Raw genomic sequence first — 12828 nt, forward strand, 5'->3', positions numbered from 1 at the left:
AAGTTTACAGCTCTTATACGCACAATCAATACATCAAACAAGATCTTCCTCCGATGCGTGCTGCCATTTGTTTACATAAGTAGCTGTTGTCATTCATCAAACTAACAGTGACTCAAAGAGTCTTTTCAAACACATAATATATTTATTTTATGTAACAAACAGCCTAATTGTCACCAAAGTACCACAGTAACAGCCACGTCTACTTATTAGGTGCAGATGCGGTTTTCATTCACTCAGTCTTTTCAGCAGTGGCGAATTCTTCGGGCCAGCAAAGCCTTCTCTGCTGAAATAAATGCCAAATAAATAAATATTACTTTCATTCTCAATCACCTTTTTGCCGATGTATTTTTAATCGCTTTCCACTCTTAATTAATCTACAAACAAATAGAGAAAAACTAAAAGTTTACCCAGTCAGAATTTATTCCTTGATGCTTACAAGCAAAGTGTGACAACTGTTTCACAAATCACATGCCCGAAGCAGCGCGCAAGTCTGAGCTCCACCCTGTCAGGCCTTCAGAATTTCTTCAGAATCCCTCAACAATGCAAATGAATGGGCAACTAAAGTCAGATTGTCAGATTCATCAGCCAATCAGATTGATTTATTTGTTCTTGGTGGGTGTGAGCTTTATGATATGTCCCAGTCAAGCTTTAAGTGATGTACATAATTTGAAAGCGAAGAGCGCAAGATCTTGCTGACAATATGGCTGTCATCACTGCTGGTATTGCCGTTGAGAAAGACATCCTTATGGATTTAAAAACATGAGATGTTCTGCATGACCATGTGATTGCTTAATTTATTAAACAGGAAAGGAGGACTGATTTTCATTTCAAGCCAACTGGTAAGTACTTTTTGCATTGTTACAGCAACATCAGGAGTTTTCTAAGTGTAAATTAGGCTGCTTGAGAAAAATTGTCGGATCAAGTAGTGCTGCGTTTGGAAAGTCAGATTTTACAACTTCCTACTTGGAAAAGTGCAATGGAATGCATCTTTAAATCAGAATTGCAACTTGTAGGATCGTGCAGAAATTCTCAACTCCAATTTCGCCGAGATGCAGGTGCATGATGTCACACAAACATGTCGACACTCAGGGAGATATACAAAGTAAGTGATAAACATTCATTTTATTAAGTAATATCGATAAATTAGTTCATTTCCACATTACATGAAACAGGTGTATAAAATATGGTAAATTATAATCTATTTTGATAATCGTACAACTGTAGCACAAATGCTAGCGCTGCAGCATTTTTTCTCAGTTGGGTTGCTAGGAGACATCTCTAATGAATGTCAAACACCTGCTAAGCTAATGGGAGCACTGCAATTTTGTTTCCTAAAATGTCATCTTCCGAATATCGGGGAATGGAATGCATTTATGGTCAGAGATATCAAGTAGGAATATCCCACATTCAACTTGAATGGAACGCAGCATAACCATATACCCTGACGAAATGAAATTTATTGCAAGCAACATTTAAATCGCAAATATCATTAGATAGATTTTTCCAGGTATTATAGACCTCTTTGGTAGATTCATATGAAAAATTATGATTTTTGAATGTCTGTTCGGGAGACTGCAGCATGACAAAACAGTCATGCTACAGTTAAAATTAGGCTTGCTTGAGCATTAAGTGTCGTTTCAAGTTCTGGCTTTCATGCGTGGACGTGTTTTTAAACACTTACCTGTTCCTCCCAACGTCCTCTTCACAAGACTCTCCACGATTCCTCTAATCCTCCTCTACTACAAGCCCAGACTGACAAAAGTCATGGAGCTGACCGGTCCCTTAATGGAATTATTCAAACAAGACCTTCCTCTCCTGGATTACACCGTCAAATTCTGTGACTCCTCCTTCCAAGCCTGCCACGGTCAACGAGCCAGCACCCACGCCTGCCATGGTCAATGAGCCAGAGCCTATGCCTTTAGCCCCGACCATCCCAGTGCCAATGCCTGTAGCCTCGACCGTCCCAGAGCCAGTGCCTGTAGCCTCGACCGTCCCAGAGTCAGTGCCTGTAGCCTCGACCGTCCCAGTGCCAATGCCTGTTGCCTTGACCACCCCTGAGCCAGCTATCTCCAAGTTATTAGACCTGGACTTGCTCCCTGCCCTAGTTCCCACCCTGGCTACCCTTCATCATCTGCTGGTTCCTGCCAGCTTAATGGACACTCTGGTTCCATCCAGTGCCCTGCCCCTTCCTCCTCCGCTGGCTCCACTCAAGACATTTGCTCCTCCTTCTCCTCCTCCTGTTTAGCCGGCTCCTCCCACATCACCGGCTCGACCTTCACTCCCTGCGAAACCACAGGCAAGGGGACCTGTCGACCCTCTGACTCTGCCTTGGCCCTCTGAGCCCTCGGCTCTACATCCCCTCGTCTCCACCGTGGGCCGTCAGCCTATCGGTGTCACCGGGGTCCCTTGTCCCTCCAGCTCTGCCTTGGTCCATCGGTCACCTGGCTCAGCCTTCGGCTCCACCAGGGACCTCCTCCCCTCCAGCTCCGCCTTGGTCCTCAGTCCCACCGGCTCCGCCTCAGTCCTCTGATCCCCCAGCTCCGCCTCGGACTTCTGAGCCTTCAAAGCTGCCTCGGTCCTCTGAATCCCCGGTTCCACCATGGTCCTTCGAGCCTTCGGCTACTCTCCGGGCACCAAGTTCCCTGGCTCCACCCCTCAGGTCTCTCACGGCTCCGCCTTCCAAGGCTCTGCCTGTCTTCGTCAATCCTTTCCTAGCTCCGCCCTCAGACTCTTCCACGGCTCTGCCCTCAGAGTCTTCCATAGCTCTGCCCACTTTCCCAGAGTCTCCTCCTCCAGCGGTTCCTCCTCCTGACCCAGTTCTTGCCCTGTGGCTGCCTCCCAGGCCTCCTGACACAGTTCCTGCCCTGTGGCCGCCTCCCAGGCCTCCTGACCCAGTCCCTGCCCTGTGGCTGCCCCCCAGGCCCCGGGATCCATTCCCAGCCCTGAAGCCACCCCCCAGGCCCCCAGATCCATTCCCAGCCCTGAAGCCACCCCCCAGGCCCCCAGATCCATTCCCAGCCCTGAAGCTGCCCCCCCAGGCCCCCGGGAACATCCTCCTTGGATCCTTCTTCAACTTCTGCGTCATCCTACCCTCCTCATCCATCTTTGGGCGCCAGGAGTTGCCCTTTAAGGGGGGGGGGTGGATATGTCACAGTCTGTCTCCCTCATGTTCTTCAAGGACTCTTATTTCTCCCATGTTTCACTGCCCTCATCACTTCCATCTGTTCCTTATTATCCTCACCTGTATTCCATTCCCTCATTTAGCTCCTTGTGTTTAAATACCCTCTAGTTTTGTTCATTCATTGGTCAGTCTTTGAAGTGTTACGTTGTGTTGTTGAAGTGTTACGTTGTGTTATAATGGTTATCTTTATTGTTTTGTTCCACTCCAGCGTTTGTTCCACTCCAGTGTTTATTCCACATTTATTATTAAAAGACTTAATGTATCTACTCCTGCTTCTCTTCCTCTCCAGCACCCAACGTTACAGATATTATTTGTTCATTTGTTTTTTACATCTCTAAAAGCTAAATAAATAAAACAAATACAGTACAGCAGACATAACCCATTTGTTTACATGTTTACTATATTATATACACTGTACAGTATTTTTTTTATGACAAGAAATCAAAAATGTAAATAAAATAAATAAAAAATACTCCTCTATACTCTGCAAACCTCTACCGGCTGTGCAGTGTCACGTGCAAAAATAACTCACTCCAGGGGGCACCGCAGGGGAATTTAGACCATACTCATGGAAAGGTTAACATTCATTTTTCTGTTAATACTGGTGTATTATTTGAGCTGTAAATTTGTTTAAATCATAATTTTTACAGTCGTTTTGGGGGTTTACTTTGTTTCGTCATCATGGCAACAAAGTTGTAAAATTGTATAGAACTTTACACAGAAAAGGTTAGTTAGCAATTTTATTACTCTAAAGTCATATTAACATGCATATCGTTTATGTCTTGTGGCTTTAAATTTGAAACTTACGGATTTGCCCCATTCAATTCAATTGTAAGTGCCTCACTGTAACTCATATTTTTGCTTTTTTTAAAGAAAAGTAGGGACAAGGCTAAATAAATTTTAGTAGTAACCAACATTATGCCACAGAATGCTGTCAATTGAACTTAACTTGTTTTGAACCTGGAATATTCCTATCATGCATTAGATATCATGAACTAACAATGAACAAGGATTGTTTACATATATAGTAGTCTTGGTAAATATTAATTTATCTCATTACTATTGTTAACTGTTTAATAATGTTATAATACATTGATGTAGAAATTAACATTAACCGAGATTTATAAAGGCTGTAAAAGTATAATTCATTGTAAGTTCATGTCAACTATTGTGTTAACTAACATTAAAGAATACAACCTTAGGCCAAAAACATACTTCATGCAAGTATGCAAATACGTGTACACAGATACGTGCGTTTGACCAACACATTGCAACACACAGCCCAGGTGAATGTGCATTCTTGTGTTTCTGTGGCGGTAAGGTAACAGATCTCATTACTCAAGGGGGCGATAGAGTTACCTTCAAAAATCTGTGCCATTAAACAGGTTTTGTTATTATTCAGTTAGTTTGCTACAAATATATTGACTTTATCTTACTTGTTCTGCAATATTCTCTTCAAACTGTTGCTCCATTATGACAGCAATTGAAAATTCACTATAGAAGCAGACAGTTCACACTTATGTTCGCTATGGTGCCCCTTGTGGTAACGTTGTTAATGTAATGTGTACTCATGTTGTGTTATGTTGTCTGAATAATTTTGGAATGCAACTATGCACTAAATTAAGCTTAAGTATTGTAGCTAGAAGCGCCTGCATTCGTGTACTTGAGCAGAGTACATTTTGGCATTTTTTGTAAAGTGTTTGCATTTTTTTGTGATTTAGTGACAATGCAGCAATGGCCTGGCAGGGCAAGTAACAGTTCTGTCAACTAGCCTGAAACTTTCTCACATTGGTGTTAGGCCATCAGGCCATCCTTACTGTAGCCCTGCAATATCGACAGATCTTGACCTCGATACTTCAAAAGAGATGGATGCATCTCATATACTATATAAGTTTAAAAAAAAAAAAAAAAAAAAGTAACTGTTAAATGACTCTTCTTTTAAATATATGATTTCTCAGCATCCATGTAGAGCTCTTGGCTTGCACAGCTGTATGAGCATGTGCATATAAATCTCTGCGGACCCCTTCTACGGTTCAATAGATCTCTCCAAAGATAATCGACGCAGACCAGGGGAACCCCTCGACACAAGAGTTTCAGCCAGCCAGTACAGCTCAGGGCTTAAAAATTCTCCACAGCTCATCTTTTTTTTCCTCTCTGCCTCTTAAACACACACACACACCCTACACACTATATGAATATCTTCCCCTTTATACATCCATGTCTGTCATCTCCTTTGTTTCAGAGAGCCTCTTTCCATATTCCTCCACCCCTCATTTTTCTCACCACCCATTTCTATTTAATACATGTCATCCTTCTCTTTCATATTTCTGGGGAAGCATTCAAAAATAGCATGCAGAAAGAGTCAGTCTTGTGTGCGTGTGTGGAAGCGAGGGTGTTTGTGCACGTACAGTGATCTTTTGGCACTGAATAAATCTTCTCATGGTGTCCTCTTTGTTGTACAAATAGCTGAGCACTTTATTGTCTGAGCTGTGAGTAGGTTATTCCAGTGCGACTCATGCACTTTTCCCTGAAAACCAGTTCTTTAAATACAGAAGAAAAAAATCCACACAGAACATCCATCCACCCTCACAAACACACGCATAGAGGAAGCTGACACAAACATTCACTATGGGTAAACAAAAATATCTTCTGCATTCCTTCTGTGTTCGTACTAATTTATTTTATTCATGTGAGCAGAGAGCGGTTGCTATGCTGATGACATCATTTAGTCTAGAAGGAAAGTGTACAATGCAGAAGATAAACACCAGCAATCACACTCAGACTCAACAAAATAATAAAAATACCCTTGTTCTGAAATTACAAAATCTAGCCTTGATTATGCAGGTAACCAGTAAGTATGCCGATGTGGTTTTATTGTGTTTACTGGTTAACACAGCAGAAAAATATATACAGAGGAATTTTAATTTGGAGGAAAATATTATTCTAATTTATAATAGATTTAGAAGTGTTATAAATTACCATAATTTTTTACTTCTGATTCAAAAACCTAATGGTTACAAAGATGTTGGCCACGTAACAACTTACCTGTGTGAAAACTAGCCCTGGTCTCCCCTATGTGCCTTTTACTAAACATTTCCCTTCTATGATTCCTATGCACTTAGTCCATATGGTATAGTTGATGTTCATCAATAAGAAGCATAGCTACCCAAATACATGAAAAAAAAAAAAAAAAAAAAATATACAGTAATCCATCCCAATGAATATCCCATTATGCTAATGTCAAGCAATAAACCACTGTCATCATTTGAATTACTCCAAGGTAAATTGGATTCCAAAGTGAAACAACTCACAAAAATGATGAAAATTGGTTCGCTTTACTGTATCTGGAGGCAATGATAAGAAAACCAAGCCAAAAGAGATCTTATTGTACAAGAGATATCAAGAAAATTGTACCAAAGAAAATTATCATCCAGACACAGACATACACCGATCAGCCACAACATTAAAACCACCTGCTTAATATTGTGTAGCATATAGCATAGCATTCTGAGATGATATTCTTCTCACCACGGTTGTATAGAGTGGTTATCTGAGTTACGTATAAGCCAATCATGTGTCAGCAGTGCAGTGCATAAAATCATGCAGAACGAAAGATATGGCTGAAGAATGATAGATAATTCAATCTGTAATTTTAACTCACACATGGAGAGCTTCTATGAGTCTGTGTGACTGCGGGTACGGTAACCGGTCGGGGCAGCACACATACATAGACACACACTTACATGGTTTTATTCACCCATCATTACACCGTTTACAGGTTTAGCTTGTCTCAGTGGGTGCACACTTTGAGCTGCAATAATTGTCTCCCATCATACACGCATACAAATCATTATACAGTATAAGCATTTCTACAAATCTAATCATCCCCAGAAAAAGTCTTGGTTACGTGAAGCGCAACCCTGGTTCCTTAAGTGGGAACGAGGTGCTGCATAATCGCATTAGGACATGCCCTGAGTGTCATGTGATCTGAAGCCCTTATACAATCATGCCAATTTATTGGCTGATGGCACTTAAGCGACGACCCTAGGGAGCTACGTCTTGGGCTCCATAGAGGCACTCGCTTCACGCCATCGAGTCAGATTTTTTTGCATGAAGGCACGAGCATATGCAGCTGCTAGAGAGTATTGCCAGCTTACACAGCATCTCGTTCCTGCGTAATCATATTGGGAACAATATACATTCACGCCATGTGAACAGTAGCTGCCAACTCTCTACACCCGTGTGGCAAGCATATAGTGATGCACAAGCGAGCTAAAGCGTCTGCATTAAACAGAGGGAATTATGAGTTAATTCCTGTTCCAACAGAGAGAAACTGGGAAGCAGGAGTCAAACCCTTGTCCAGTTTATAAAAGCTGACAAATTTATGCGGAGATGACCATACTGCCGCCATACAAATGTCCTCCAAGGATGCACCTCTAGCCAAAGCCCGTGAGGATGCCATGCTCCTCGTAGAATGAGTTTAAATACCCGAAGGCGAAGGTAAATTATGCGCTTTGTAAGCACTTGAAATTGCATCAACTAGCCAATGAGACAAGACATTGCTTGGACACCAAAACACCCCTGTTGTGTCCACAAAAGCACACAAACAACTGCTCTGACTTACACCACTGGCTAGTACGGTCAACATAAACTTGCAGCGCCTGAACTGGGCAAAGCATATGCAATCTTTCATGATCCTCCGACTCAAATGGGGGAGGACAGAAAGCCTGAAAATTAATAGTCTGCGAGTGAAATGATGTAGAAATGACCTTGGGCAAATAGCTCAAGCGAGGTCTAAACACCACCCTTGAACACCCTGGTGCAAAATCCATATATAAAGGATTAATCAACAGGGCATGCAAATCACCAACCTTTTTAAATGATGCCAATGCCACCATCAGGGCCATTTTAAAAGTCCGAAACTTATCAGCAACTGTTGCCAAGGGCTCAAACAGAGCAGCTGAGAGCACCTCTAAAACAACAGATAAATCCCATATAGGAACGTTGCCAGGACGAAAAGGTCTAAGCCTGTGTACCCTGGGCATAAAACGAGAGACAAGAGAATGTCTACCAACAGAGACTCCATTGATAAGCACATGCTCAGCCGCTATAGTGGCAACATAGATTTTAAGTATTGCTGGGGAAACCCCGACCCAAAACACTCTTGCAAAAAATCCAGCACTGTACCGACAGGGCAGTGAACTGGATCTTCACCTCGCACTGTACACCAAGAAGCAAAAATACACCACTTGAACGAATAAAGCTTCCTAGTTGATGGAGCTTTAGCATTCAGAATGGTATCAACCACAGCAAGGGATAAACCATCATTCAAAAGAGCACCCCACTGAGGGGCCATACCCATAACTTCCACAAGTCTGGTCCGGGGTGCCAAATGCTGCCCAGAGCCTGAGAAAACATGTCTGTTCTGACTGGAATCTCCCAAGGCACTTTCTCCAGGAGTGAGACCATACTTGAGATGGCCAAAACAGTGCCATTAACAGAAGCAGAACCAGATCCTTCAGAACTCTCTGCAGAACTGAGTACAGCAGACTGATCGGTGGAAATGCATAAAGCCGCGTTGTCAGCCACTGATGCACCAATGCATCAATGCCCAGCGGTGCCGGTGGCGAGAGGGAAAACCAGAGGGGACAGTGTAACATCTGCTCGAAGCGAACAGATCCACTTCACCTCTGCCGAGCCTTCTCCAGATTTGTTCCATAATCTGAGGATGTAATTTTCACTCTCCAGGCATCAAGCCCTGTCTGGACAGGAGATCCGCCCCCAAATTAAACTGGCCCGAAACACGCACGACTCGTAGAGACCGCACATTGTCCCGTGCCCACAGAAGAATGCGCCATGCCAGCCTCAGCATGGCATGAGAACGCATTCCTCCCTGGCAATAGATGTAGGACACCACCGTCCTGTTGTCTGACTGGAAAAGGACATAGCTGCCCTGGGAGGAAAAATCTTAACTCCAGCAGCACCGTGAACATTTCAAGACAGTTTATGTGCCAATATTACTGCTGGCCCGTCCAAACCCATCCAAACCCCATAGGCTGGACAACCCTTGTATACAGCATCCCAATCCGTGGAGGAGGCGTCTGTCATTATAACTTTGCGACAGACTTCAGAAAGCGGGTCCACTTCCATGGTAACAGAGTTCGGTAACACCCACGTGTTACTTTGAGGAGACAGAACGCATGCGTCAATGGTTGAAGTCCTTTTTGGTGGGGAATGACAGCGGAAGCCGCAATCATGAGCCCCAAAAGCCTGTGAAATGTTCTCGCAGGGAGAATGCATCCCACTCTGAACATCGCTAGACACCGGCGGAATGACAGATTGCGAGCAGGAGACAGATGCACCTGCATCACCTGCGAATCTAGCTCCACTCCTAAAAAGAGAGTCTGTTGCCATGGGAACAGGACACTCTTGTCTAGGTTTACACACAGCCCTAGATTGCTCAGATGGCTGAGAATGACATCTCAATATTGTGCAACCAAAATCTCCGAGAGGGCTAGCACCAACCAATTGTAATTCAAAACGCGGATGCCCTGAAGCCTCAAGGGTATCAAAGCCGCATCCATGCATTTTGTGAAAGTGCGTGGTGCCAGTGCAAGTCCGAACGGAAGGATGCAAAACTGATACGCTTTGCCCCCAAAAGCGAATCTGAGAAAGCACCTGTGCTTTGGTTCAATCTGAATATGGAAATAAGCATTCTTCAAATCTATTGTCACAAACTAGTCCCCCGGATGCATTTGTGATGTTATTTCCTTCTGTGTCAGCATTCTGAATTGACATTTTATTAGTTTGGAATTCAAATGTCTCAAATCCAGAATGGGACGCAAGCCGCCATCTTTTTCGGGACCAGAAAATAACGGCTGTAAAAGCTGCACTCTCTCTGAGAAGGGAGAATCTTCTCTATTGCCCCTTTTTCTAAGAGAGAATGAATTTCCCAAATCAAAAATGGGGCTTCTTGAACAGAAACTTCTGTCGGAACAACCTTGTTGAATACCGGTGGAGTTCGCCTGAACTGAATTACGTAACCATGCTTTATCATTCAAAGAACCCAGTATGAAATGTCCTTCAGCTGCTGCCAAGCCGACAGACAGGCAGACAGAGGGATTAATGCATGGCTTTTGCCTGCAGTGCGACCTGTAACCAATATATGGCGTGCTTGGCTTACTTCTGGCGATTATACCTGAACCAGCAGCACAGCGGAGGGAAGCCTTCGCTCCTCTCATACTGAGGCTGGTTAAAGGTTAAATGTTTTTGCCTTTATTGTATTCGGTTATAAAAGATGAGCACCCTGAGATGCCTTTGTAGCAGGGACGCTGACAGAATAAACCTTTTCCCTGGTATTTTGAATACAAACATTGTGGCAAAACTGGTTTGCCACAATGGCCACAGCATTCTTTATGGGGGTACAACGTTTGGTGCTTATGTTCACTATGCATTTTGCTCAACAAGGACGATGTAACACTGCAAGGCTTCGAGGGAAGAGTAGGCCTCAATTTCCATGTGGTCGCAGAAGAAGGAGAGAGATGGGAAGCCAGCGTTTCTTCCATCGCCGGGACTGAAGTATATCCGTGGTCGGAAGCTCGGCACACTTTAGAAAAATCCGAGGTCGATTGATTCGTAATCCTGGCCGAATAAGGTTGATCCTAGGACTTCAAAATCTCACGATGAAGGTCCGGGGATAAAAGGAGCAGCCTATGAGTCACAGCCGCATGCTGACCCACTAAAAAACAGTCGTCCAAGATCGATTTACAATCCTCCGTCTGCGCTTCATCCAGCCAATCCAGGTGCAATATTTCCACTGCACGTGTAATAACCTCCAGCAATTCCACATTAGTTGCCAAAGGTCTGGAAATCGAGATCCTCAGAATCCGATGCCGCCATAGACATGGCGTCCTCATCCTCAATGCCGAAGGAAACCGCAGTGTGGGCCTCAGGGCTAGGATGCAAAAGCCTGTGTGTAAACTCCAAATCTGGGGAGAGTGACAGAGAGAATCGTAGGTTGGCCTGCTGCTCAACTCTCATCTTCTTGGCATCCGCGCCGGCCTCCCATGAGTCAAATGGGCGTGTGGCGCTGGCAGACACATGGTCAGCACCAGCACATGGCTTGACCGAATTTCCAAATGAGGCGAGCCATTCACAGGGCGTCCTGACTTTCATTAAATCACATTGTGGGCAATCTTCACTCATGATGAACCGCCTGCAGGGAGGTAAGCACTTCTTAAATTCCATCCTGAGCTGCCACTCAAAAGGGAGAATAATAATTATCCTTGCTTCGACGCGAGTCGTTGGTACAACACGGGGCAGATGAGACTGTGCACTGAAGAACAGAAAATATGACTCAATGGCATGAAACGAGCGCCTTTATGAAGCCCGTGATGTAGCTCCCTAGGGGTGTCACTTAAGTGCTATCAGCCAATAAATTGGCATGAATGTATAAGGCTACAGACCATGTGACACTCAGGGAGTGTCCCAATGCGATTACGCAGCTCGAGTTCCTACGAAAGGGAACAAACACAAATCTGTTTTGTGTATTTTATTTAGCTTATCTGTCACATACACCTACAAAACTTTTTAACTCTTTAGTTTAACTTATCTGTTGTCTGCATATTGTTTGTGGGGCACGCCGGTGTTTGGTGTTTGATTGTCTACAGCGTCTCATCTCTCCTGGCTTCATATAGACGATCAAACGTGCGAGTTCATGCAGCGCTTTAGTGCGTTTCCCACATTGCGCATGTGCAGACAGAGCCCCTGAAGTCAGGAATGTTCTATGTGTGTTAAAATAATAACTGTGTTTAAGTGTTTTATAGATTTATTAAAAAAAAAAAAAAATACAAAAAAAATTAAGTAATGAGTATATGATTATTAAATACATATAAATGATTTAATAAGTGCACATGGATTCTATGTGGAAAATCATTGTGTGTAATTGTTTGTGTAATGTGGTATGTGCTGAATGGGCTGAGCCTGCTGAATTTCAATATGTATAAAATATTATTATAGGCCATATAAACATTATATTTATAAATATTTAAATAATTATGATGCATTTTATATACGTATTATCTTTATTTGGGGGCCTTGCTCAGCAAATAATGATATTGCTATTAATTCGATTAATTAATTGGCATGTCATGCAATTTATTCAATTAAACATTTTAATCGATTGACAGCCCTTATATTTTGCACTATTTTTGAACCGTTTTTGTACTTTTGGGAACATATTTAGACTGTTGAACTGACGTGCTATTGTGTCTGAGTCATCTACTATATTTTAAGAACTTTAAAAATGCCTTGGGGCCTGGGTAGCTCAGAAAGTAAAGACACTGACTACCACACCTGGAGTCGCAAGTTCGAATCCAGGGCGTGCTGAGTGACTCCAGTCAGGCTTCCTAAGCAACCAATTGGCCCGGTTGCTAGGGTGGGTAGAGTCACATTGGGTTAACCTCCTCATGGTCACTATAATGTGGGTCTTGCTCTCGGTGGAGCATGTGGCAAGTTGTGCATGGATGCTGCGGAGAATAGCGTAAGCCTCCACACGCTACATCTCCACGGTAACGCGCTCAACAAGCCACGTGATAAAATGCGCGGATTGACGGTCTCAGATGCAGAGGCAACTGAGGTTCATCCTC

General features: G+C 43.4%; 1 protein-coding gene across 1 annotated transcript in view; it reads right to left on the reverse strand.

Annotated features, from left to right (window-relative positions):
• LOC127426981 (voltage-dependent T-type calcium channel subunit alpha-1G-like) overlaps positions 1-12828 on the reverse strand; it is a 334253-nt gene that overhangs the window by 190782 nt on the left and 130643 nt on the right. The gene's annotated exons all lie outside the window — the stretch shown is intronic.

This window comes from Myxocyprinus asiaticus, chromosome 36 (genome assembly GCF_019703515.2).
Source record: "Myxocyprinus asiaticus isolate MX2 ecotype Aquarium Trade chromosome 36, UBuf_Myxa_2, whole genome shotgun sequence".
In the NCBI taxonomy this organism is placed as follows: Eukaryota; Metazoa; Chordata; class Actinopteri; order Cypriniformes; family Catostomidae; genus Myxocyprinus; species Myxocyprinus asiaticus.